Source organism: Sus scrofa, chromosome 18 (assembly GCF_000003025.6).
Source record: "Sus scrofa isolate TJ Tabasco breed Duroc chromosome 18, Sscrofa11.1, whole genome shotgun sequence".
In the NCBI taxonomy this organism is placed as follows: domain Eukaryota; kingdom Metazoa; phylum Chordata; class Mammalia; order Artiodactyla; family Suidae; genus Sus; species Sus scrofa.
The window spans coordinates 890,555-913,827 of NC_010460.4; the positions used below are offsets into that span (position 1 = coordinate 890,555).

Consider the following 23,273-nt stretch of genomic DNA (forward strand, 5'->3'; position numbering starts at 1 on the left):
TACCTGCACACATTGAGTCTCCGGGCTTTGCTAAAGGTTTGGTGTGTGCCAGTCATACCCTCAACACCCAGCCGGGAAGCTGACAACCCTGCCTTGGTCTTTACTTCCCGCTGGCTCAGAGCCTTAAGGTCATGCAGAGGCGAGACCGAGGCTCTTCTCCGTCACTCCTGTGCATGCAGTCAGCCCCACTCATGCGTGTAGCCATCCCGATTCCCAGGACGGCGGGAGAACTCTGCAAAGCCCCTGGGGATGTCTCATTCCTGAGTCCTTCCTTTAAAGCTTTCTGGTTGGTCTACTGTGTACGTCAGCTGAGACGTTCAACACGTCTCTAAAGGTTTGCAACAACTGCCCCCGGAGACGAGGCCTTCGCACAGGTGAGTCAGATAAAATAAAGACAGGTCGAGTCGTCTAGGGAACCACAGCCGGGCAAATAATGACAGTCTTCGGGTCACGAGGCTTTGATGGAGCCCAGCCTTTTCTGGGGCTGCCAGGCTCCTGTTTTCGCGGCGATGGTGGCTGTTCATTTCCAGGCTATGGCAGAGCTGGAGAGGGTAATGGAAATAGAGCAAGTTACACGGCGACGAAGCTCACCGGGCTTACTGAGAATCAGCCCTTTTTCTTGAGTACGTGCTTCTCCCCATCCCTCCCAGATGCCTGCCAGCCTTGAATTTCCAGAGTTTTGAAAGACTCTGGCCATCTTTATAATAGTTTTCTCATCGTTTTCATGGAGGACTGCCATTTTTACTGATGCTTGCATCTGACTTCTTCTTTTTTGGTCTTCTTTTGCCTTTTCTAGGGCCATTCCCATGGCATATGGAGGTTCCCAGGCTAGGGGTCTAATTGGAGCTGTAGCCACCGGTCTACGCCAGAGCCACAGCCACGCGGGATCCGAGCCATGTCTGCCACCTACACCACAGCTCACAGCAACACCGGATCCTTAACTCACGGAGCAAGGCCAGGGGAAGAACCTGCAACCTCATGGTTCCTAGTCGGATTCGTTAACCACTGAGCCATGACGGGATCTGCCCTGCATCTGACCTCTTGAAGTGTCTTGTCTCCAGTCTTCTTTCCCGCTTTTACCTGGACACTGTCTTGAGGTTCACTGTCCTTGGAGATGACTGAAGTTATATTTGATTTAAATGTGGTCCTAGGTTTTGCTTCCCATCTAGTTGTCAAGTCTGTTTTGATGTGGCAATTGGGGTTTCTCCAAACATTGCTGCCACGGCCATGCCCATCTTCCCAGGGTCACACACACACACACACACACACACACACACACACACACCACCTTTCTGTTTCATCTCACACGGAAACGGATGCCTATTTTCTCTGTAAGCCATTTCTTGTTGAAAATATCCAATGAATTACTGAGCACTGAAAGAGGTGAGCCATTCTTGCTTTAGAAAAACCATTTCAGCCCTGGCATCACCCTGAGATGACTTGGGAAACCTCAGGAAAGAGGCTATCTAAGCCTTATCCCCAAAGGGTCTAACTTTATTGGTTTCATATGAGACCTGCCCTCAGCATCTCTTAAAGATTCTCCAGGTGATTCCAATGTCTTAATGTCTCTTTTTTACATGTAACATGGGACTTGGTCTCTGAATTACCTAAAATTTGTTTACGATCCAAACATGCAAGTCACTTTATCCCTACTCATGTCTTAAATGTTTTATTTGAGTGTCGTAAGATTTTTCAAATTGCAAGTTTAACAGCATTGCAATCATATATGTTAAATTAACATGGTGTATTTTGCTACAGTGGTCATGGAACAGTGGAGAATAGCAATACTCAGTATAGTATGGGAGAGTGTAATTTTTAGGTAGTTGTAACTTCAGTATTCCACCCATGCTCTCTTTTTTGCTGTAGGAAGAATTAATTTAGCAGATTAAAAAACAAAACCAAAACCAAAACGGAGGCACAAAGTGATTCAGAGATATTTCCGGTGCCATTTAGTTGGGGCAGACTTGGGATTAGAACTCCCAACATCAGGGCTTAGTTTCTCAAAATTCTGGTCTCTGGACCCCTTCATGTTATTAAACATTATTGAAGCCCCCAAAGAGCTTCTGTCTTTTTGTGGGTTAGTGCTGTCCACATTTACAATCTTAGAAACTAAAGACAGAAAAATTAAGACAGGTCTGTTTTACTTCATGCGAAACGAGTTGGAATAAACTCATTACATAATAATAACCATAATAACTCTGTCTTCTAAAACATTTTACATGTGTTAAGTGTGGTGATTGTGTTTTGTTTTATATTTTTGCTTATTTCTTTAATGTTTGGCTTACAGAGCAAAACAGCTGCGTACTCATAGCTGCTTCTGCACTCATTCTGGGCCGTTGCCACCCACCCAGCCTCTGAAAACTCCAGCATAAAAGAAAAGAAAATAAAGAAGGCAGATAGTGCCTTATATTATATAAAAATAATTTGGGGGCGTTCCTGTCGTGGTGCAGCGGAAACAATCTGACTAGGCACCGTGAGGTCGCGGGTTCGGTCCCTGGCCTTTCTCCGTGGGTGAAGGGTCTGGTGTTGCCCTGAGCTGTGGTGTAGGTCGCAGATGTGGTTTGGATTCTGCGTGGCTGTGGCTCTGGCGGAGGCCGGCAGCCGTGGCTCCGATTGGACCCTCCGTCTGGGAACCTCCATGTGCCACAGGTGTGGCTCTAAAAAGCAAAACATAAATAAACCAATAAATAATTTTGACCTAATGCCCACCTTAGGGTCTCAGGGACTGTGGAGACCCTGGGCTGCACTTTGAGAACTGCGCAGAGAGAAAAGCACGCAGGCCTGGAGTCCGTGGAGGTACCGTCGCCAGCTGTGTCCCCTGGGCCAGGTCAGCTCAGCACCCACGCTCTGACTATACCGTTTCTCCTGGTTGCCGCTTCTTTACCTGTGGCACCGCGGGGGCAGCACCACGTGCCTTTGGCTGGGTGCCCTGGGACCAGACTGTGGGCCTCTGCTGCAGGGGGGTTACTGGGGAGCGTGTGGGAACAACACCTGTGCAGGTGATGGGAGCCGAGATGGGTGGGGGGGATTGAACTGGCAGGAGATGCTGGGCAGACCCGAAGAGGATCGCTGGGTCAGGAGCTGGGCTTAGCCTTGGGGGGCGACCCAGTGGGGGCATGATCCGCCCAGGAGGTGACTTAGGGCTCTTTCTTGGGGTGGAGGGAACGGACCAGACAGGGATTCAGCTGGGAGCTGCAGGCCTGTGACTGGGAGAAGCTGAGGGCTGGGGAGGCAGTCCGTGCGGCACGTGCCGTCGGTGCAGCCACCACGTGGTGTCCCATGGTTTCTCGGAGGCCCTTTGTGTTCCCATCTCAACACCCCTGAAATCAGGGCGCCTCTCGCTTCCACAGCAGGTCATCATTTAACTGGCCAACATTTTGGCCTTTTCTTAGCAATGCTGGAATGAGGGTCTGTCTTAAAATCAGTACTTTCTTAGCCTGGGTAAAATACAGCAGTACCATCTCGAGGGATTGTTCCAAAGATGAAATTAGGTGGAGCTGCTCACTAGACGTTCGGGAAATGCTGCAGCCCTTCGGTATCCACACTGAGTATGGTGGATACTTAGGATTCAGGCCCTGGAATCCACACAGAGAAGCCTCACAGCCCAGGCGGGCGCGAGCTGGGGAGGGGTGGGGTGGGGGCGCGAGCTGGGGAGGGGTGGGGAGGGGAAGGGAGGGGTGGGGGGGTCGTGAGCTGGGGCGGGGCGGGGGGCGCAGCGGCGGAGCCGGAACGCCCTCAGCACAGGCAGACTGCAGGCTCCGAGGGACTCTTCCGTTGGTCAGTAAATGAATCCAGAGCATTCTATGAAGTATTTCAGCGGCTAAAATAATCATCAGAATTGGGAACTCTGGTGAACACTTGGGAGTCCAAGTAAATACACTTGTTGAGCTTTTTACAACGGAGCGTGAATGAACACATGCAGCTCAGAGAAGGCAGGCGGAAGCGTGCAAAGCGTCTGAACCCAGAACCCCCAAGCCCCAAGGAGCAGGTGTTGTCGGCTGCACAGGGTCCACTGGTGCTCGCGGCAGCCCCAGGCCCCGCGCCTGCGCAGGACCTAACGCCTCCGCGTTCCCTCCATGGTCGTTTGCTGTTCAACATCATTTTAAGTCAAGAAAAAAGCAAGGAATTATTAGCATGGATTTATGCCGTTCATCTTTTATATTTTGCAGTTCTGTTTTTAAGTGCACTTATAAGAACCTTTAATGCTCATGCAATGCCACCGCAATTACCCAACTCCTATTTCGGGGCTCAGCCGTGCTCGCATGCTTGTCCTTCCTAGGACGGTGGAGATGCTGATCCGTGTCACTTGCTGGTATGGGCACAGCACGCCCTCGCCCACCCTCGGCTCCCAGAGGCGAAGGACAGAAGGAGAGGAAGCCGGGGCGCCCCACCCGCCCCTTTCCTTCGGTATCGTCATGCGGCCTCAATAGTTGGGAATTCAGGGAACCCTCAGAAGTCAGAAGGAGGGGGTGGGGTCCTCGGCTGTCCGTTTTCTGCGCTGCTTGCTTTCTTGCATGAAGCGAGTTCTGGGCAGGCAGCTGGTCTGGGGCGGGGGGATGGACCCTGGGGGGCCCTTAGTCGTAGACACGACATCCTTCCTCCTACTGAGTCTCCCTGAAATCCCACATCGGGGCCCCCTGGCTCCTAGCCGGGGGATGTCTCGGCGACTGTGTGCCAGCCAGCCAGGAACTGTGGCAGGCCCACGGGTGGAGGGCGCTGCCTTGTCAAGAGTCTCCTACAAGACAGGTTCAGGAATTCCAGGACAGCAGCAGTCGAGGATGAAAGCAAAGGGCGCTCCTGGGAGCGTGGACCCTGTGTGCTGTCTGTGAGGATGGGTGGGCGGGAGCGGGGCTCGCGGGTGACCGTCGGCCTGGCCGAGGGCGTCCCACCTTCCCCTACCGCGCTGGGTCTCTGCGGAAGTTTGCGCTGCCTTGGCCCACCTTGCAATTCCAGAGCCAGCGTCTGTGGCTCTAAGACACATCAGTTGCTTGCTGCAGATTTTCTGCATAGGACACAAATACTTTCGACTCTCATCTGTTGGGAAAATGTATTTCCCAGAGGAAGGACGGCTTGTGCTGTCCACCTGACCCGGTGAGCCGCTCAGTGCCCATGCTCTGCAGGGCAGGCTTGTCCCTTGACCAGGGCTCTGGATCCTTGTTTGTGGCGTGAGACTGCAGCCCAGGGAAGCCAAGCCTGGGGGGCCAGAGGGGGCAACGTGGGGGACGTTCACGCTGGGTTGGAAGGGAGGGTCACAGGTTACCTGTAAGGATGGCTTAGGGGACGCGCCTCCGCGGGGCGCCCTCGAGAGCATCCCCGACAGTTTCTGAGCGCCCTGGACTCCCGGGGGAGGGGCCTGGGTCTGCTGCCTCTGCCCCTGGGCTCTTTCCCAGGGTTTCAGGGGGAGGGCCAGGCCTTGGGCCGGTGCATGATGGTTCCGCCACACAGTGGAGGGAATGACAACTCCGCGCTTCTGCCGGGAGCCCTGAGCTCGCCTTGGTCCCAGCCTCTTTCGTGGCGTTTTCTATCCCCGTGCTTTTCTCTGCACAGTGTCACAGGTTCCGTTCTGCACGGAGCGGGGGGGACAGTTTTTAAGTATCCATCCCATCCGGACCATAAAGTTCTCGGGCTTCCTCGCTCTGCCCCGCCCACTCCGCGCGTTGCCCACGCGGGCGGCAGTAGGACCGCGGATGCAGACAGTGGCGGATAAACTGCCGGCTTCCAAGCTCCTCGCTTGGCTTTTCCTTTCTTGGCTCCCTGGGTGGGAACAAGGCGCTCCACTTAGTGTATTCAACATGTTTTTTTCTTTTTTAGTTAGAGCTCTTGATGGTTTGGTTTCCCACCGTAGAGGGTGAAAACATGATACTGCCAGGCAGTTGGGGGTTTCTTTGGTTTCAAAGCCGAGTCGCTCTCCCCTTCCCACCGAGGTTGGTGGAGAGCAAGGGGTTTCACTTCAACAGGGGACCATGCTAGGAGCCACCTTTTGGTTGGTTCCTGAGAAACTAAAATGTATTAAACAAAAATCAGCATCCAATTCAGAAACTGGCAGTGGTCCCTACTCCAGAGTCCACGCGTGCTTTTTACCATGATCGTGCATGAGACTCGCTGGGGGGCGAGGGTGCAGGAAGCAGCCCTCAAGCTTCGCTAGGCCCCTGGCCCCTGAAGGCAAGGTACGCCCAGCTTGTGTGTTCGTTGCACCTGCTGATTACGAACAGATTAAGGGGGGCGGCTTAAGCAGCTAGGGAGGAAGCGCTGGCTGGACTTTGGGGAACCACAGGAAGGGGGCGCCCAGGAAGGTGCCCGGACATTTGGGCCATCAGAGGTGCAGCTTGAAACACGGTGCAGGCAGTACTTTCCCAGTAGTAGTGGTGTTCCCGTGCTCGCTCTTGACCTACGGGAGTTCTCGCAAAGACATGGTCCAGCAGCCTCGCGGTCCACACTGCGTGGTGGATGATGCTGAGCCAGGCACCGCCTGCGGCACCGGCCACGGGAAGATATGCAGCATCAGTAATCCATACTCTGTGTGTTCCTCAGTAAACCCCCAAAGCAGAGGGGCTTCGTGGAGGCGCTGGGACACTGCCCTGCTCAGGATCAGAGCCCCTGCCTCTCTCTCTGAGCCCAGGGCTGGCCTGAGGGAGCCCAGGCTCTGAATTTCTGTGGGAGCTGTTCTGGCAGCTTTGGAAAATCGCACTGCAATGGATGCAGGACCACCAGACTGCTGCCTGCCCCTCGGGTTCCGGGCTGGAATCAGCAATTTCTAGGGCACCCTTGCACCCAGTCCCCTGGTGGGAGAGCCCATGCTGGGGGCGATGGTGAAGGCGGTGTGGCCTGAGCAGGAAGCTGGGGGGACCAGCTATGCTGCCTGGAGGGGCCAAGCTCGCCTGGGTGCTATTTTCAGCTGTGACCTGGCTGGGGTGCCTGGCAGTGGCCAAGGACCCCATCCCGCTTCTCTGTGGGACAGGAGGTGTGCCCGGCTGTGTGTGGTGACTGAGCTCAACTCTTGCCCTGGCCACAGTCTGCCGGGCAGAGTCGGGCTCCCCTCTGATGTAGACCAGTGGCCCCACGGCACCCGCCCCAATTTCCAGCATCTCCTCCCTCCGAGTCCCCATCCACCTGCACCCCACACGCCTGACCGCCACAGGAAGAGTACCCACGGGGCAGCTTTAATTCAGGCTTTACAATGCAGGAAGGAGGAGGAGGGTTAAGCATCTGAGCGCCGTCATCTCCAGAGCAGCTCCCTCGGAGGTTATGCCCTTGTCCACTCAGCTGTCTCCACGGAGGGCGCTGGGGGCTCCTCTTCTAAATGCAATGGGAATACTTTGTTTACTCGAAGGTTACATTGAAGGAAGAACACTTTCTATATGGGGGAAAATATGTGGAGGGTTTCAGAGCATTTAAATGTGTTTTGGAGTGAAATAAAACAATTAGGAAGCTTTTCACTGAGAAAGTGTATGTGCCGTAAAGAAACGGGACTGTTTTTGTGCAATTATGAAGACAGTTCCTGGAAGAACATCTCTGAAGTTATTCTGGAAGATGGCACCGCTAGGTAAGGAGTTGACCTTTTCAGAGGAGCCTGTTTGGGAGACAGTTTTCCAAAAACCGCTGAGATCCCGCAGGACAATGGATGCCACCCTTTGCTGACTTCGGGTCTGGGACAAGCTGGAAACTGACTCGAATGATGGAAAAGTAAAGACCGCAGGCGGGACTAACTCCCTGGGATGGGCCAGGAGAGGTAAAGAGAAAAGACTCAGACTCCGAGAGTGAAAACATGGGCTAGGCGGAAAGAGGCTGCCTGCTCGCAGTTTGAAATAATTAAGGAAAGAATGCAAACCACGATGGAAACTGCAGCAGGGAGGAAAGGGAATGAGAGGATAAAACCAAAATAGCAGAATTACTGAAATAGACACTGTGGGTGTGGAAACTAGAAACTGTGTTGGATCAGGCAAACTGTGGATGGATCAGGGCAGCTGGTCGGACGCCCCAAGGGAGGGTCTCGAGCTGCAAGGCAGATCTGAAGGGATGGCCCAGAGTGTAGTGGAGAGTGGCAGAGATGCAAGTGTGCACGAAGGGTGGGTCCAGAGGCATAGCAGGCACCTTCCTGCAGGAGCAAGGCAAGCGCGCAGGCGTGGCCCTGCTCACCAGATGCCCCAGGGGCTCCCGGAGTGCAGGGAGGCAGAGGCTGCGTGTGGCGGGCGTGCGAGTTCCCAGCAGGATGTTCCCAAGTGGAATGTCCACTCTGGATGCGTCCCTGTGGGTCTCGGGAGAGCAGAGTCCAAAGGAAGAGACGAAGTGCGTGGGGAAGGGAGTCTTCAGACCGCGCCTTTCTCAGCAGCAGTGAAGGCGGGAACAGGAGGGGATCCCAGCACCTGGGAGCAGGCAGTTGCCACCACCGTGTGTGTCCCCTACGGCTGTAGCCCATCACAAGGGAGGAAACGACAAATGAAAGAAGCTTCCCAGGAACAAACTAAGGGACGGTAACAGACTGTTTCAGGAGCAACACGGTCCCCAGCAAAGATGCCAAAGGACAGACTGCAGAGGAACGAGACCAGAAGGGCCGAGTGCATGCCGAAGATGCTGCGCGTGGGCCCGCCAACCGGCGCGTCCTCGGCGGGCACGGGCAGGGGCCCACAGAAGCCAGTGCCCAGCACACCAGCCAGAAGACGCACATGTCAGAAAGACGTAAAGGCTGCTCCGGCTCACTAGATGGCAGAGACGCTCAAGGTCAGTCATGAGGTGGTATTTCTTTAACTCTAAGATGGGCAGCATGAAAGAATCTGACAAGTCCAAGGGTGGGCCAGAATCTCGGGCACAGTGGAAATTCTTCGATGCAGCTGATCCAGAAGCCACTTTGGATGCTCTTTTGGCATCAACAACAAACACGACTTGAGCGAAAGACCTGCCTTGCATCTCGCCCACTCCTGGTGTGCAGCGCAGATGCTCTGGGCACGGGACAGCCTGTCCATTGCCGTCACTGCCGGGTTCCTCCCAGCAGCAAACAAATGGGGTTCCCTGGACACCTGCCAGCCAGACAGCAGCTCGACGCCATCAATCGAGCGCCACCAACCACCCAGAGGCGTCTGTGTCAGCATGTCCGCGTCTCATGAGCAGGGGGAGCAGGCGAGGCACGGACCCCGCAGGGCGGGGAGTGTGCAGAGTGGAACGAGCAGACTGCCCAGGGCTGCTCTTCGGAAGCAGGCACACGGTCACCATCGAACAGGCACGTGGGGGTTGGTCGTGATGGCAGCAGCTGTCATCTCTGGGTGGGGCGACGAGACACCGTCCGAGGAGACTCGGTAGTGGGGGCTTCTATCTTACACAGGTCCCTGGTATGTAGGGTCTTCCTTAGGTTGTTTTATTCCTTTGTGAGTCCATGAAGCACTTCATAGTGAGTTAAATAATAAAAAGACCATCAGAGCAAGCACAAGAAATTAGAAGGAAATAATGATGAAAAGAGCAGAAAATAAATAGAAAAGGCAAGCCTCGAGAAAACCCAAAACCTAGTTCTTTGAAAATACACGTAAAACAGATCTCTGTCCAACAACAGGAAACTAAAAGGACATAAATACAGAATTATTGGAGAATAATAACACATAAAAATAAAATAAATAAAAATAATATTAACTAATTTTTTAATAAAAAGGGAGCATCACAATAGGAAAGCTGAGTTGAGACATCGCAAGAGAATACCCCGAGCCACTTGCTCTAAGAAATGTGAAAAGGCAATTAAAATAGCAATAAACCAACAGAAATTACCCCCCAAAGATAGAGAAAACTTGAATAAGTCTCTAATCATTAAAAATGCATGTACCTAAATTTTCAAAAGGTCGTTTTTGAGGGTTCGGTGAGCGTAGTCCACTGGCACAGTGGGAAGGAAGAGCAGTCGGTCCCCGGAGTGCCCTGTTGTGATGAGGCCGCAGTCCTGGGACCAGCCCCACTGGTGCCCTCCCCGTCCCCGGCGTTCGTGGTTCTGGAGCACCGTGCTGGTCTCAATCCCGGCACCCGAGGGGCGTGTGGAAAGCGAAGCCTGGCAGAAGCCTTCCTGAGACTGAGCGGTAACCGTCGCCTCCGGTTTGGTAAAAAGTCTCCCGAACTATGTCTCCAGGGCCGCCCTGCTTGGAACTTGGCTCGGAAGACCCCTCCTGGGCGGGTTTGCAGTCGCAGGGAAAGGAGGGTCTTAACTGAATGAAGGCGCCTTCCCGGGCAAGGGCCTTCCCCTCGTCTAAAGAAGTAGGAAGAACAGGAGTTTCCGTCGTGGCCGAGGGCTGCTGCACTGAAGGGAAGAGTGTCCCAAACCAGGGCCGTAGCCACACCGTCGACACCGCAAAGGGCGCTTCTCCATCTTCTCGGCATCGTCTTGTTTCCTTTGCACAGAGGGCACCCGGGCTTGTCGGAGTTGGGCCCCAGATAATGGACTGCAGGGCAGACCCGCTGAAAGGGGAAGGCTTCCCAGCTAAATGCTAATCGGCCTGACATGAAGGGCAGACAGCCCTGCAGGTACAACAGAGAATAGGGTGGATTTTGAAAGCGCCAGGCCCCAGCCCTTAGAGCCGAGACCCTTGAAAGGGTGTGTGTCCCGCGCCTGCCCCTCTGGGAACTCGACTCTGAGAGGCCGTCCTCCTTGGCAGGTGGCATTTCCACCCTTTCCTCTTAGGGAGCAGGGTAACCAGGAAAAGTGTCCTGGGAGAGAAGGAGCTGGCGTGTCCCAGGATACCCGGGGCTCCACGCAGTGCCTTCTCCCAGGCTCCCCGCCACGCTCCTGGAAGGAGGCCCCAGACCCGGGCATGGCCTCTGTGCCTCAGGCCACTTGCTCTGCCCCAGCAGCGGCCTCGGAGAGTGGACAGTGTCACAGGAGGATGACCGAGAGGGCTCAGGTTAGCAGCACAGTCCACCCCCATTCCTTAGCCGTCCAGCCACGTGGGTCGCGTATCTGAGAGTGGACAGCAGTGTCTGAGAGTGGACAGGTGTATCTGAGAGTGGACAGCATGTGACTGAGAGTGGATCACAGTATCTCAGAGTGGACAGCTGAATATGAGAGTGGACAGCTGCTTCTGAGAGTGAACAGCTGTATCTGAGAGTGGACAGTGTGTATCTGAGAGTGGACAGCTGTGTTTGAGAGTGAACAGTGTGTATCTGAGAGTGCACAGGTGTATCTGAGAGTGGACAGGTGTATCTGAGAGTGGACAGCTGTTTCTGAGAGTGAACAGCTGTTTCTGAGAGTGAACAGCTATGTCTGAGAGTGGACAGTGTGTATCTTAGAGTGGACAGCTGTTTCTGAGAGTGGACAGTTGTTCTGAGAGCAGACAGCTGTACCTGAGAGCGGACAGTGTGCAGATCAGGAACTTGCACCGGCTGCCCGTGGCCGCAGGTCTCCATGGGATGCAGCCCAGGAGGGACCCCAGCGGGTAACTCGATGGAGCCCCGGCCCTGCCCTTGGGATCCCCGCCCGATCTGCTCCGTCACCCATTCTCGCCCAGGCTCTGCTCTGGCTCCTCTCCCCGTCCGGGTGCATCACCTCCAGGGCTTCCTCCAGCTGTCAGGTGACGCAGACTGTTTCTGGGGCTGCGGTTTGTTTTCCGGGAACGGACGGCTGGCGTCGCAGGCCTTACTCTGGAGGCGCAGGCAGAGGAGGTGCAGAGAAGGGAGGCTGTGGTCCGGGCTAGGACGCCTCCGCGACACGGGGCACAGCTGAGTTCACACCGGATCCCCCTCAGATAAGGGGACCAGACATTCAGAGGCCCACACACGGGTCCTCACTTTGGGGGCAGACCAGAGTCATTTATGTGTATTTGAGAAGCAAGTCTTTGTTTTCAGCAGATGCCTAGGTTTCCGTGTCGGTTCAAGAGACATTGACACCCTCACTGTCTTCTCCCCTTGTGATTAAAACTACATTTCTTAACTTTGCCCACTTTAAAAGCTGGCATCTTCTCTGATGTGAACTGCAGATCTTGCTTCTTCTTTGTAAAGCATGGTCTCTGTTAAACCCTAATGAGCTGAAAGCTGGATTCAGGGCTTTTGAGCGCTAATGGAAGAGCCGAATCGGGAGGCAGGCGGGCACCTGCTTCGAACACCCTGGAGTGGGGACTTCCTTTCAGACACCGACAGGGCCTTCGCCCTCGAGAGAATTCCATGTGGCAGCAGAGGCGGAAATGGAGACCTTCAGAAACCTGGGAGGTCCCCAGATGGCGCCGAAAACCCTGTGTTTCCAAGATGCGGGGCGGTGGGGAGGGGGCACCCATTCGTGGGCTGGATGGGATGTAATTTTGTCTAAAGCCTCACTAAAAGCTAGAGAGGTCAGGGAGAAAAGCAGCTTTTTTTTCTCTGAAATAATTCACATTACAGGCTTGTGTAATACTTGCCTTATCAAATAAAAGCCTTTAGACACGTGTGGGCGGATAATTACAAATTGATTTCTGGACCTCTCATTTTAGAAATGGGTTTTACCCTCCTCCTCCTCCTTCTCTCTCTCTCTCTCTCTCTCTCTCTCTCACGCCTCCCACTTTCCCAGTTAGGCTTTGTGGTTCTGTGGGGGTTCCGGGGTTTCAGCTGGCCATATGAGGAGACGGCAATGCTATATGAAAAAGTCACTTTTATCTGAACCCAGGAATTGAATTACGAGGTGCAGGAACATGGGCGTAGACAGAGAATTTCTTGTTAACGCTGTCTTCAGCCTCTAAAGGATTATTACAAAGCCGAAGCAATAAGCCAGGCAGCCAGTGGTGTCGGCCACGTCACAGCTGTTCTGGGTCACCTCCCTACCCACAGAACTCTGCCCATCCCGGGTATCTCAGGTTTCAAGATAAAAAGCAGATGGATGAATACCTCCAATAAAACATTAGAAATCAAAACTCTAGGCGTTCCCATGATGACTCAGTGGGAACGAACTGGACTTGTCTCCACAAGGGTGCAGGTTCGATCCCTGGCCTCGCTCAGTGGGTTCAGGATGCGGTGTTGCCCTGAGCTGCGGGGTAGGCACAGGTGTAGCCGTGTTTCTCCTTTCGTGCTGCTCGCAGAGCCTTGGTGGAGTCAGGGGGAGGAAGGGGCTGTGTGAAGTCCACCCTGGCTCTTCCCCTGTTGCTCCTGGTCGGGTGGGCCTGTGGGTGTTCTGTTGGGCATTGGTCACGGTGACAGTGCCCTGCGCACAGCTGCCCGTGCCTCCCCCTCCGCAGGCCCTGCTTCCTGGGCTCCTTCCTCTGCAGTGTTTTCCTCCCAGGAGTTGAGGGCCCTGCTTGTGGGGGCGGGGGAAGGTCTATCCTCTCAACACTCAGCCCATCACGTGGAGTCCGTGTGGCTTCCCGGGTGGGCAGACACGGCAGGAGTCCCCTCAGGGAGGGCCCGGGCAGTCCCGGGCTTGGGGCGCAAACCTGTGTCCACAGCTCCCGTGGCTGCGGCTCCTGTGTCCACAGCTCCCAAGTCCACAGCTCCCAGGGCTGCAGCTCCCGGGTCTGCTCCTGGGTCCACAGCCCAGTAAGGACGCGTCTGTGTTCAGCCTGAAGCCACGCATTGTCTTCCCCAGTCTGCACGGTCCCCTGTCACTTGCTTTCCCTGGATAACACAAAACGACGACAGGTGACTTTGTGTCGCTTTTAGAGTTCTGTGCTTCTTTTGTTGGGCGAGACTCTGTTCAGAAACAGTGGAAAGTTGTCCTGAGTCTTTCTTGGGCAGGTTCCAGTTTCCTCTCTTTCGTGGCTTTAAAAGAGGAAGGAGCCGCTGCGGAGGGTGCTTGGGTTGACGGCGGGCCCTCCGTGGCCGGGCTGCTTGGCTCTTGGGAGAACCTTCCCCGGGAAGACCCGAGGCCCCCCCCCCGCCCCCCACCATGGTCCCAGGCCAGGACCCTCCTCGGAGTGCAGCACCCCTCGGCTCGTCCAGAGAACCCCTCACCCTGGACAGGGCACAGGTTTCCACGAGGCCACCACATTGGGGAGATGCTGGCTGGGCTTTGAGCTGGGAGCCCCTTGAAAGCGTGACCCCCCTCCCATTAGCAAAAAGGAGCTGGGTGGGGTCAGGGCGCCCGAGACCAGGGCCGCCGCAGGAAAACTAGCCGGGGTCTCCTCCTGGCTGTCGCTGTCACTCCTAAGCCACACGTGGCCCAGAAGGCCTTTGGCTTTCTGGACGGGGGTCCTGTGTCCTCCAGTGGCGGGAGCTGGAAAGACAAGCCAGTTCCCCCCGTCACACTCACTCCCTGTGGCCCGAGTATGTCCCTTCCTCTCAGGCCAGGGAGTCAGCCTCAGAGGCTCGAAGTTGGTGGGACGGTGCCGTGTGGGTGACAGCTCCTGTCCGCCCTCCAGGTCGGCGGCCACCCCACTCTCTGTGGGTCTCAGGACATGTGTCCTCTAGGGGATCCGGTGCCACAGCCGTGTCTCCCTGGACCCCATGATTCAGGGAGGGTGCCAGGACCATGCGCAGACCTCTGAGGGCTGGGCTTCTCGGGTCACTGATTTTAACTCCACAGTCAGATGCTCTCTCCCAGAACCACTTTGGTTGTTCACTCTTTGGGAAAACTTTTAAAAATGGCTCATCCGATCCTCAGAAGGAAGAGGCGGCTGATTTTCTCTCGCTGAGACGCTGGATGGTGGGAAGTCCCAGGGCCGCGTCTGGCCTGCGTGTGTCCTCCTGTCCCATCTTTTGTGGCCCGTTCCTCCTCTGAGCTCCTGCTTCTCTTTCTATCCACTCTGTTCTCTCCTGTAACCCCCTGCTCTTTGGTGCTTTATCTCAATACCACGATGAAAGGTCTTCAAAGAGCTAGTTTCAAAAACACCCTCTGGGGAGAGCCAATTAAATAAATGCATGGAAACGGCTTGTGGTGGAGCCTGGAGTCTTCGGGTCATGGGCGTGTCTGAACTTCCAGGCGGAATGTGGAAACCGGGGCCCCTGCAGAGTGTCAGGAACCTGCGGACCCGTGGGGCCCATCCTCTCCTGCACGGGGCCTCCTCCCCTGCAAACCCCCCGCGGGCTGCTGGAGAGAAAGCGCCGCCTCTCTGAGCTGCAGCTTCTGGTTGGTCTCTGGCCGGGGAGAATGCAGTCTCAGACCCGTGCCTCCCAGTGTGGGCGGGACTGGGCGGGTGCCAGAGCCTCAGCCGTTGCCTTGTGGTGGTGGGTCCTGCTTGTGTCTGCTCCATTGCGGAGGTGGGCCCTTGCTAATCAAAGCGATTGCTTTTCAGGGGTGAGATTTGAGGCCCCTCTTTTCTGGGGGCGGTCATCCGGTGGGAGGCAGGTGCATCCATGCGGAATCGCGTCTGGAAGTCTGGGAGGGAAGGCCCTGTCCTTCTGGAAGCCTCTGTGGTGAGGCCGGAGGAGCAGGTGTGGCCAATAGGGAGGTTCCGGGTCTGCCCACACCAGGGGGGAGCCCGGCCCCTCCTGGCCCGTGACTGAGCGTCTAGGGAGCAGAGTCGGCTCCGCACGCAGGTCACTCTGGGAGGCGCTGGGGTGTCTGCCCCGAGGGCACTTTTCCTCAGACCAGAAGCACAGGGTGGTGGGAGGTGGGGGGGCGGAGGGCGCCACTCTGCCAGCTCTGCCTGAGGAGTGTGACCTGGCTCCGGCGCGCCTCCCTCCTCAAGCACCAGGTGACACTGTGGGATAGGGCCTCTCCTGGAGCTTTTCAAGGGGACACCTGGGGCTGCAGGGGCCCCGGGCGTGGGAAGGGCCACAGTGGGGAGGGAGCAGAGGGGACAGCTCCACTGCGCATGGGACATGGCGAAGTGGCCTTCCAGAACCACGTGCAGACAAGGGTCCCGCCTGGACTTGTACGCTGCCCTCCAAGCCGAGCCTGCAGTCCACCTGCAGGAGCATCTAGGAAGCCCTGATGTCATTGAGTGGGTGACAGTGACCATCCAGCTCCTGCAACTCCAGGTCGCCCTCTGCCCGAGTGGGGCTCTGACGTGGGCTGGGGGGGGTCCCTTCCAAAGCCGAGGCCACACCCACCGAGACCCTTAGTCCCTAAAGCAAAGGGGACCTCAGACTCCAGTCTCTGCCTGAGGGGCTCCTGCCCATTGTCCCAGCACAGGGAGGGCGTGCGAGTGTGCCTGTGTGTACGTGTGCATGCATGCATGCATGTATGAGTGTATGTGCACGCCTGTGCTTGTGTGTCTACATGTGCAGTGCATACATGTGAGCACGTGCATGCATGTGTACATGTGTGTGTGTGTGTGTGTGTGTGTGTGTGTGTGTGTGTGTGCATGCATGTGTGTGCACGTGCAGCATGCATAAAAGTGTGGGCCCAGAGGATGGGCCTGTGGGGCTCAGGCTGGTTTGCCTCGATCGGACCTGTGGTGGGGACGTGAAGGTGACACTGGCCAGTGGACTCTCCACCTGCCTCTGGGCTCACGGCAGGACTCAGCGGCCAAGGGCCCCGCGGAGGAAACGCTCCATCCACTGATTCCTGGAGCCCCGGGGGAGCTCTGGGTGGACACTCGGGGAGCCTCTCGGTGGCTAATTATGGGCCAGGATCATGGGGGAGCCATGTGTGCGGACGCGTGTGCTGGGAGCAGGGAAGGCGCAGGGCTTGCCGGAGAGGGTGGGGGGGCTCCCCAGTGGGAAAGATCCCCTGGGAGGGAAGCCGCAGCAGGTGGACACGGTGGTCGAAGCCCGTTTGCAGATATAGCTGGGGAGGGTACAGGGTTTTAAGGTCACAGGGAGCTTGATGAGCAAGGCGGTGCTTGCTGGAGGATCCGGGTTTACTGGAAAACCCAGCCTCGTCCTTCTTGGAGCAGTGGACGGCTGGTGCCCTGGTCCCTGTCCTGGGCTGCTTTCCGTGTCTCTGTCCCCCCGCCGCTGCCCTGGGCCCGGGCCCAAGCCACAGGTGGTTTTCTCTCTCCTGGCAGCCCAGGCGGGGGCTGCGGCCTGCGGAGGTGCCCGAGTGGGTCCTGGTTCCCACCACACCCTGCCTCTCACCCAGGGACAAAGATTACTCACAATTCCATGCAATTCGCTATTTTAAATTATTAATGGTGGTGAAAGAATGTGTCTATTCAACAAGTAATTTGTCGTAATTTTTAGTAATTGGAAGTAATTTCTAGCAATTAAACCCTAATTTAGCGCATTTTCTCGGTGATGCCTTTATTCCAGGGGTGCCGCCGAGTTGCACTATTGGGTCTTTTGCTGGGCACTTTGTTCAGTAAAACTTGCTGGGTAGGATATTTGGAGGAGCAAAGCACCTAAACTCTTGGAAGCCAAGTGAGAGCAGAGGGTTGATGGCGCAGCCACAGGCCGTGTTCACCGCAGGGGACGAAATTGTGCGCCCCCCGGCCTGGTTGAGCTCCCCGCAACTGGGTTTGTTCAGTTGCTTACAGGAGACCGATCTGCTTGTGGCCGGATTCTCCGTTTGCTTATTCCCTTCGCTTTGAGAGCCAAACCCCCTATCAGGGGGCAGGTTCTGGGGGCTGTGAGGGGGGCCCTGGCCGCCCCGCTTAACGTCCTCACAGGCAAGATGCAGCTTCATCCACCGACAAGGCCTCTCATCTCTGGCGAACCTGCCATCCCCTCTGTCAAATAGGAGGTAAATATTCCAAGTAAACTCTCGGAAATGAAATGACTCGGGTTCATCTGGGAACAGGCTTTATTCCCTGGCACATTCGTCATTTTAACTACGCGTGACTCCCGCGTCCTGGGTGGTAATTGAAATGTGAGTGTGGTTCCCGCCCTCCCGTGTTTATTTTCTTTTTTTTGAGGGCCACGCCCACGGCATATGGAGATTCCCAGGCTAGGGGTCTCATCGGAGCTATTGCTGCCAGCCTATGCCACAGCAAAGCCAGATCCGAGCCACGTCTGCGACCTGCACCATAGCTCACGGCAACGCTGGATCCTTAACCCACGGAGCGAGGCCAGGGATCGAACTCGCAACCTCATGGCTCCTAGTCGGATTCGTTTCTGCTGTGCCATGATGGGAACTCCCCGTGTTTATTTTCTGTTGGAACCAGTGGGACTTGCAGCCAAAGATGGGAGATGAAGGGCAGGTGGCTGTGGTTACACCCGTTTTTCTCTGGAGCAAACGCAGAAACCAGGCGACTCGAGCCCTCTGTTCCTGCCCGCACCGCTCCGTGCCTGCCCCGCACAGCTGCCCGGAGGTCCTGATCACCCGTGCCGTGTTGGGTTACACGTTGCATGACTGTATACTTTCGTTTGAGGGCACTGCCAGCCCGGCTTCCCCGTACCCTGTACAGTCTGTCACTTACTGCCGGGTGTTCACTTAATCACGCGGGGTGTGGAGAGTCATGTTTGTGACAAATGCATTTTCGGTCTGAGTGTCCGGTATGACTCGAGTTTGCCGGAGGCTCAGAGCGGACTCTGCTGTATTCACGATGCAAACAGGAGTGCAGCTGCCCCCCTGTCAATGTCTTTTAAGTCCCTTCTCGCATCTCTGCCCTAACTGCACCTGCTGTGGGCCCCAGACCCGGCGCCTCAGCTGCCATCCAGAGTGGAGGCCCAAGAAGCAGGGCCCCGTGTCCCCCCTCTCTGCTCCTCTAGCCCCCCAGCTCTGGCCTGTCTGCCTCCAGCCTGTGGGACCCTCCTGGCAGCACATGGCTGGGGACCGGCCCCATCCAGAGCCTTTCAAGAGGCCCGACGCCTACAGGCTGCCAGTGTCCTCACTGGTGTCGACTCCAGCTTGTGCTCGAGCCTGGGCCCCGAGGTCTCAGCTGGGTGTGCCCCTTAAAGGACTAAGCTGGTGAGTTGGGCTCCATCACGATCAGCCAGATACCCCCGGAGAGTCGAGGCGAGTTACAGGTTGGAGAAGACTCAGCTGCACGAGCCTCCGGCAGACGAGTCTCATCCCAAATCCACGGAGGCCTGCGCCGCGGGGCGGGGGAGCCACTGCAGACACAGGCTTTCCTCAGTTGTCCAGCCCGCACCCTGGACCCCAGGCCCGCCCAGTGCCCAAGGGCCAGACTGGAGAGCTGGTCACCGTGTCCGTGTCCCCACAGTGTCCTCAGTGGGCGGGGCCTCCAATGCCGAGCCTCACCTCTCACATTCGTCACCTACAAAGGGCCTGATGAGAACTGCTGACACGGGTTCCGTGGTGGAGCGAACAGCTAGCTGCCCCCGGGCTCATGGGCACCAAGGAAGGGGCGACACAAACGCCCAACCACCTCCTACGGCGACGCCGGGCTCTTTCTGCAGAGGGGGAGGTGGGCCCCCACGTGCTGGGTGTCGCTGTGGGAGGTGCCCACTGCCCTCAGCACCCCCCTCATCTGCTGGGAAGGCCCCAGAACAGCCTTTGGTGTATTTACCCAAAGAACAATCAAACGGAAGATGGGAGGGAGGGGGTGACCAGGGGTGGTGCCAGAGCCCGAACCCTCCTGTGTCACTGGGAAAGCTGGTGGCAGGCACTGCGACCTTCCTGAAAACGGATCTGAGGAGTGTGGCACACGCTTCCAACGCTGTGATTTGGGGGCCCCGCAACCGCTTTGAACCACAGGTCGGCGGGTGCTTGTGCTCAGCTCTCGCCGCCCTCGCACTGCCTTCTGCCGCGGAGCTTGGTGATGGCTGCCCGCCGCCCCGGCCCCACTCCAGGCCCGTTGTGTGCCCTGAAGACCCTCCGGCTGCAGCACGGATGTCCCCAAATACACTGGGACCTGTGTCACCGGCTCCCAGAGGTGCTTAAATGGCAGGCTGGGTGGAGCTTTCATATGACTTTTCAACAGACTTCTGACTATTGAGGAGCCGGAAAGCGTATTCCCCTAGCACTGCAGGCACCACTCGTGATGCCCAGGACGCCCAGAGCCTCCGAGGCAGGAAAGGAGGAGCCCGCTCCCAGCCCAGAGGCGGGGTTTCCTTGGGGGCTGCACAGCCCTCAGCAAGTGGGCGTGCTGGGAGTTATCTAGGCAGTGACTTCGGGTGACCTTAACTTACAGAGGAGGATGGAGAGATGCGAGGAGAGGGGACAAGGGCCATGGATTTTAGACTTGGTCCGAGGAGGGTGGTTAGTGGTTCAGCTCCGACCACCAAAGCAGAGTGGGCCGCTGTCTAAGAGGTGGCAGTGCCCGCAGGCCTGGTCCCCCCACCAGGCTGTGGCTTAACCACCCTCAGCAGGAGGGGTCCCGATGGAATGCCTCCACCATCTCTCAGAGCCCCTGCCCTCTGGACGGAGCACTCCCCGTGCTCTGTGCCTGCCGAAGGTGTCGCCCACGGTCCCTGCCGACAGACCCGCTCACCTGCCTACAGACACGGAGAGGGGGAAGCCCGCCCTCCAGCCTGGGCATCTGCTCTGCTCCCGGCAGGTGCCGAGCCCGGGGGGCTCCCCCCACCCCGCCCTCCGCCCTGAGAGGCTGGGCAGTGGGCACTGCCCTCCTGGGCCTCTGGGGTCCTTCCCCTTGGCGAGACCACAGCAAGCATCAGCCTCCCTGAACCTCTTAAATTAAAGAGCTTCCTGAGTGTTTGGTGGGAGCTGCGGCAGGTGTAGCAGCTGTATAATGTATAAATCATTAGAAGGAGGCTTGAAAGTAAGCTAGCATTTACGCGGAGGCTCCTCTGCCCTTTAGCAGCAAAGGAAATGGAAAATACCAGCGCGTCTGAGTGCAGAGGGGGGCGGGCACCGGGCGGCGGCTCGCACTCAGCCGGGAGATTAAGCGGCAGTGGGGTCTGAAGGGCAGGTCCTCCCGCAGGGCTCCCCTGTCAGCACCCTGCTCAACAAAGCCTTTTCAGTAGCACCGCTGCTCCTCGGAACAGCCCAGCCTATTTTCTTTCCCTTTTTGTGTGGCCAGTGGGTGAGAATTTTTTTAATTAGGCCCATGTGAACTCCGTCTTTCAACGGTGTCCGCCTTGCAGTGCGCCTTGTGCAGTAGGAGCCCAGGAAACAAGGCGGCCCCCCTTGTGGCTCGACACTGAACCCGAATATCAGCGGCAGAGGTAGCTCTGCGGGTCTGGATCTCAGTGCACCTGCGCCTGTTGCAACCAGACTTGCGTCTTATTTCCTCTGCCAAATCGGACCCTGGGGCAACGTGGAGCTGAGATGCTCCCAGAAGAGCCACCGCCACAGACGGTCACGTGGCTTGGAAGCTGACGAAATGCACACCACGTGGCTGGGAGCAGGGCCCACCCTGCTGCCTGGAGAGAGTTCCCTTGTGACTGTATCTGTGCACCTACGTGTGCACAGGTGGGTGTATGGGTCGTGCAGGGTGTTTACCTGAGCAGCGAGTGCACGTGTCACGTGTAGCCATGGATGTGTGCACAAGTGGATGTATGTGTGCCTTGTATGTGTGTGTTAATGTGCATGAGTGTCTGGATGTGCATAACTTAGTGCATGCACATGTGTACCTGTGTGTGCACAGGTGGGTGTTAAGGTGTGTGAATGTGTGCATGTTTATAGTCACATATGCATCTGTGCACGCACGTGTGTGTCACGTGTGTGCCTGTATGCACACGTGGGCATATGTGTATGCACAGGTGAGCATATGTGTGTGACACACACTCAGGCGTGTCTGTGGGTCAGGACAGCAGAGTAGGAGGCAGGAGAGCACGGGGCCCCGAGGGTCACTCCAGCTGCAGCAGGGGTGGGACCCCTGGAGGGCAGAAGTAAATGGCAGTGCAGTTTGGGGTTTGAGGCCGTGTGCCCATGAAGTCCCGAGCTCTGCATGCAGGATTGGCCTGTCCTGAAACAGGGGGGAAACCCTCGAACGTTCCGAATGGCACAGACCTGCGTCCTGAGCACATCTCCACCACCTGGAGACCGGATCCGAAAGGTGTTGCGGGGAGAGCTCGGCGGCCTCCTTGCTGGCCGTGGCCTCTGCCATGTCAGCCGTCCAGGTTGGGCCGGCGGCTCCCTGCGTGGGACGCCCGGGTTCCCATTGGAGGGAACCTGCTCAGAGGACCGAGTCCTGTCCTCCCACGGGGGTGCCGGGCGCTGAGCTGACCCTGAGCCGCTGCCCCGGCTCCGTGTCTGCTTGTGGCCCGTGGAGGCTCTGAGCTGTCCTTGGCCTTGCCCTCCCTGCCGTGCTGCTGACCAGCTCCCTCTGGCGTTTCAGCCTGTGGGCTCCCAGACCACTTCTTGCCAAGTTCGGGAGGAGGAAGCCGCATCCGCGCCTGCCAGCCTCGCCTTTCTGGGCGTTGCTGGGTGGTGGTGAGTCAGTGTCCACAGCCCCACCAGCCCCGCAGGCAGCAGCTGCTGTCTGCCTGTGAGCAGGGTTTTGTGGGCAGGGGTCGAACCGTCTCATAACGGTTTGAATGTCTGTGTTGCAGTGGTTTTGTTTTGGAGGCTGGTGGGGGGCGGGGGGCACACGCTTTGGACTGTACAGCCCTTCTGGGCCCTATTCAAATAGATGCTTTTTCTGGGCCTTCGGAAAAAGTCATATCCAGCTGGATACATGGCTCCTTTAACCATGATTTATGAATGTATGCATCACTATACATTACTGACAAATTATTTATAAAGCCAGGTTTTGTGTGTAAAATCTTATATCCCCATGGAATTATTTAATAAAATTCGAGCAGTGCTGAGAAGGCAGTCTTGCAGGCACCGATGTGAAACCTTTTGTCAAGCCTGCAGTGGACGCGGGAGGGCAGCCAGTGGCAGCATCCTGGCTCCAGGGCCCTCTGCGCTGGTAATCTGCTGGCCTTGCTGGGTTTTAAAGTGTCTGATGGCTGTCACTGGGCACCTCCAAGCCCCATAGATGGACAGACAGGCCAGGCATCTTGTTCCCCACTGCAGCCCCGAGTCCCCCACACATGTGCCCACGTGCACATGCCCACGCAGGTGCAGAGGTGGACGCACATGTGGGCGTACACAGTGGCATCTGCTCCCTGGCAGAGGGGGAAGGGTGTATTACCCTCAGCCCGGTGCGGGGGCAGGCTCCACTGGAGCAGTCACTGCCCCATTGAGCTTGTCAGCAGATCCCATGCCAGGCAGGGAAGTGCTCACGTTGGGCTTAACAATATGAACAACAAGCAGGCGGAAACATACAGGGAGGAGTGAGGAAAACCAGAGGTGTGGGCAGTCCTGGAGAGCCTGGGTGATTCCATGTAAGTGGAGCCACTCGGGGTCACTCCTCAGCCTCCCAGAATTGGGGTTCAGAAGAGTCTCACCTGAGTTGCCACTTGGGGTGTCCCTACTGATGGAGATGCAGGGGTGCAGAGCAGAAGGATGATGAACAACGGACTCATGTTTCTGCAGCAACTGATAGAAATCAGTCAAAATGTGGACAAGAAGAAAAGGAAAAGTCATCTGTGAGGGTGGAGCAGGGTCCCCTGGGGCGGCCTTCTCTGCTGCATTCTCCACCAGTCTGGGTACAGAGGAGGGGCTGCAGGGAGGCACTGGGCCACTGTGGGGCGTTTCTGGAAGCGTCCGAGGC

General features: G+C 56.8%; 1 protein-coding gene across 3 annotated transcripts in view; it reads left to right on the forward strand.

Moving 5' to 3' along the window:
• Nucleotides 1-23,273, forward strand: part of PTPRN2 (protein tyrosine phosphatase, receptor type N2) — a 668,485-nt gene that overhangs the window by 169,430 nt on the left and 475,782 nt on the right. The window lies entirely within an intron of this gene.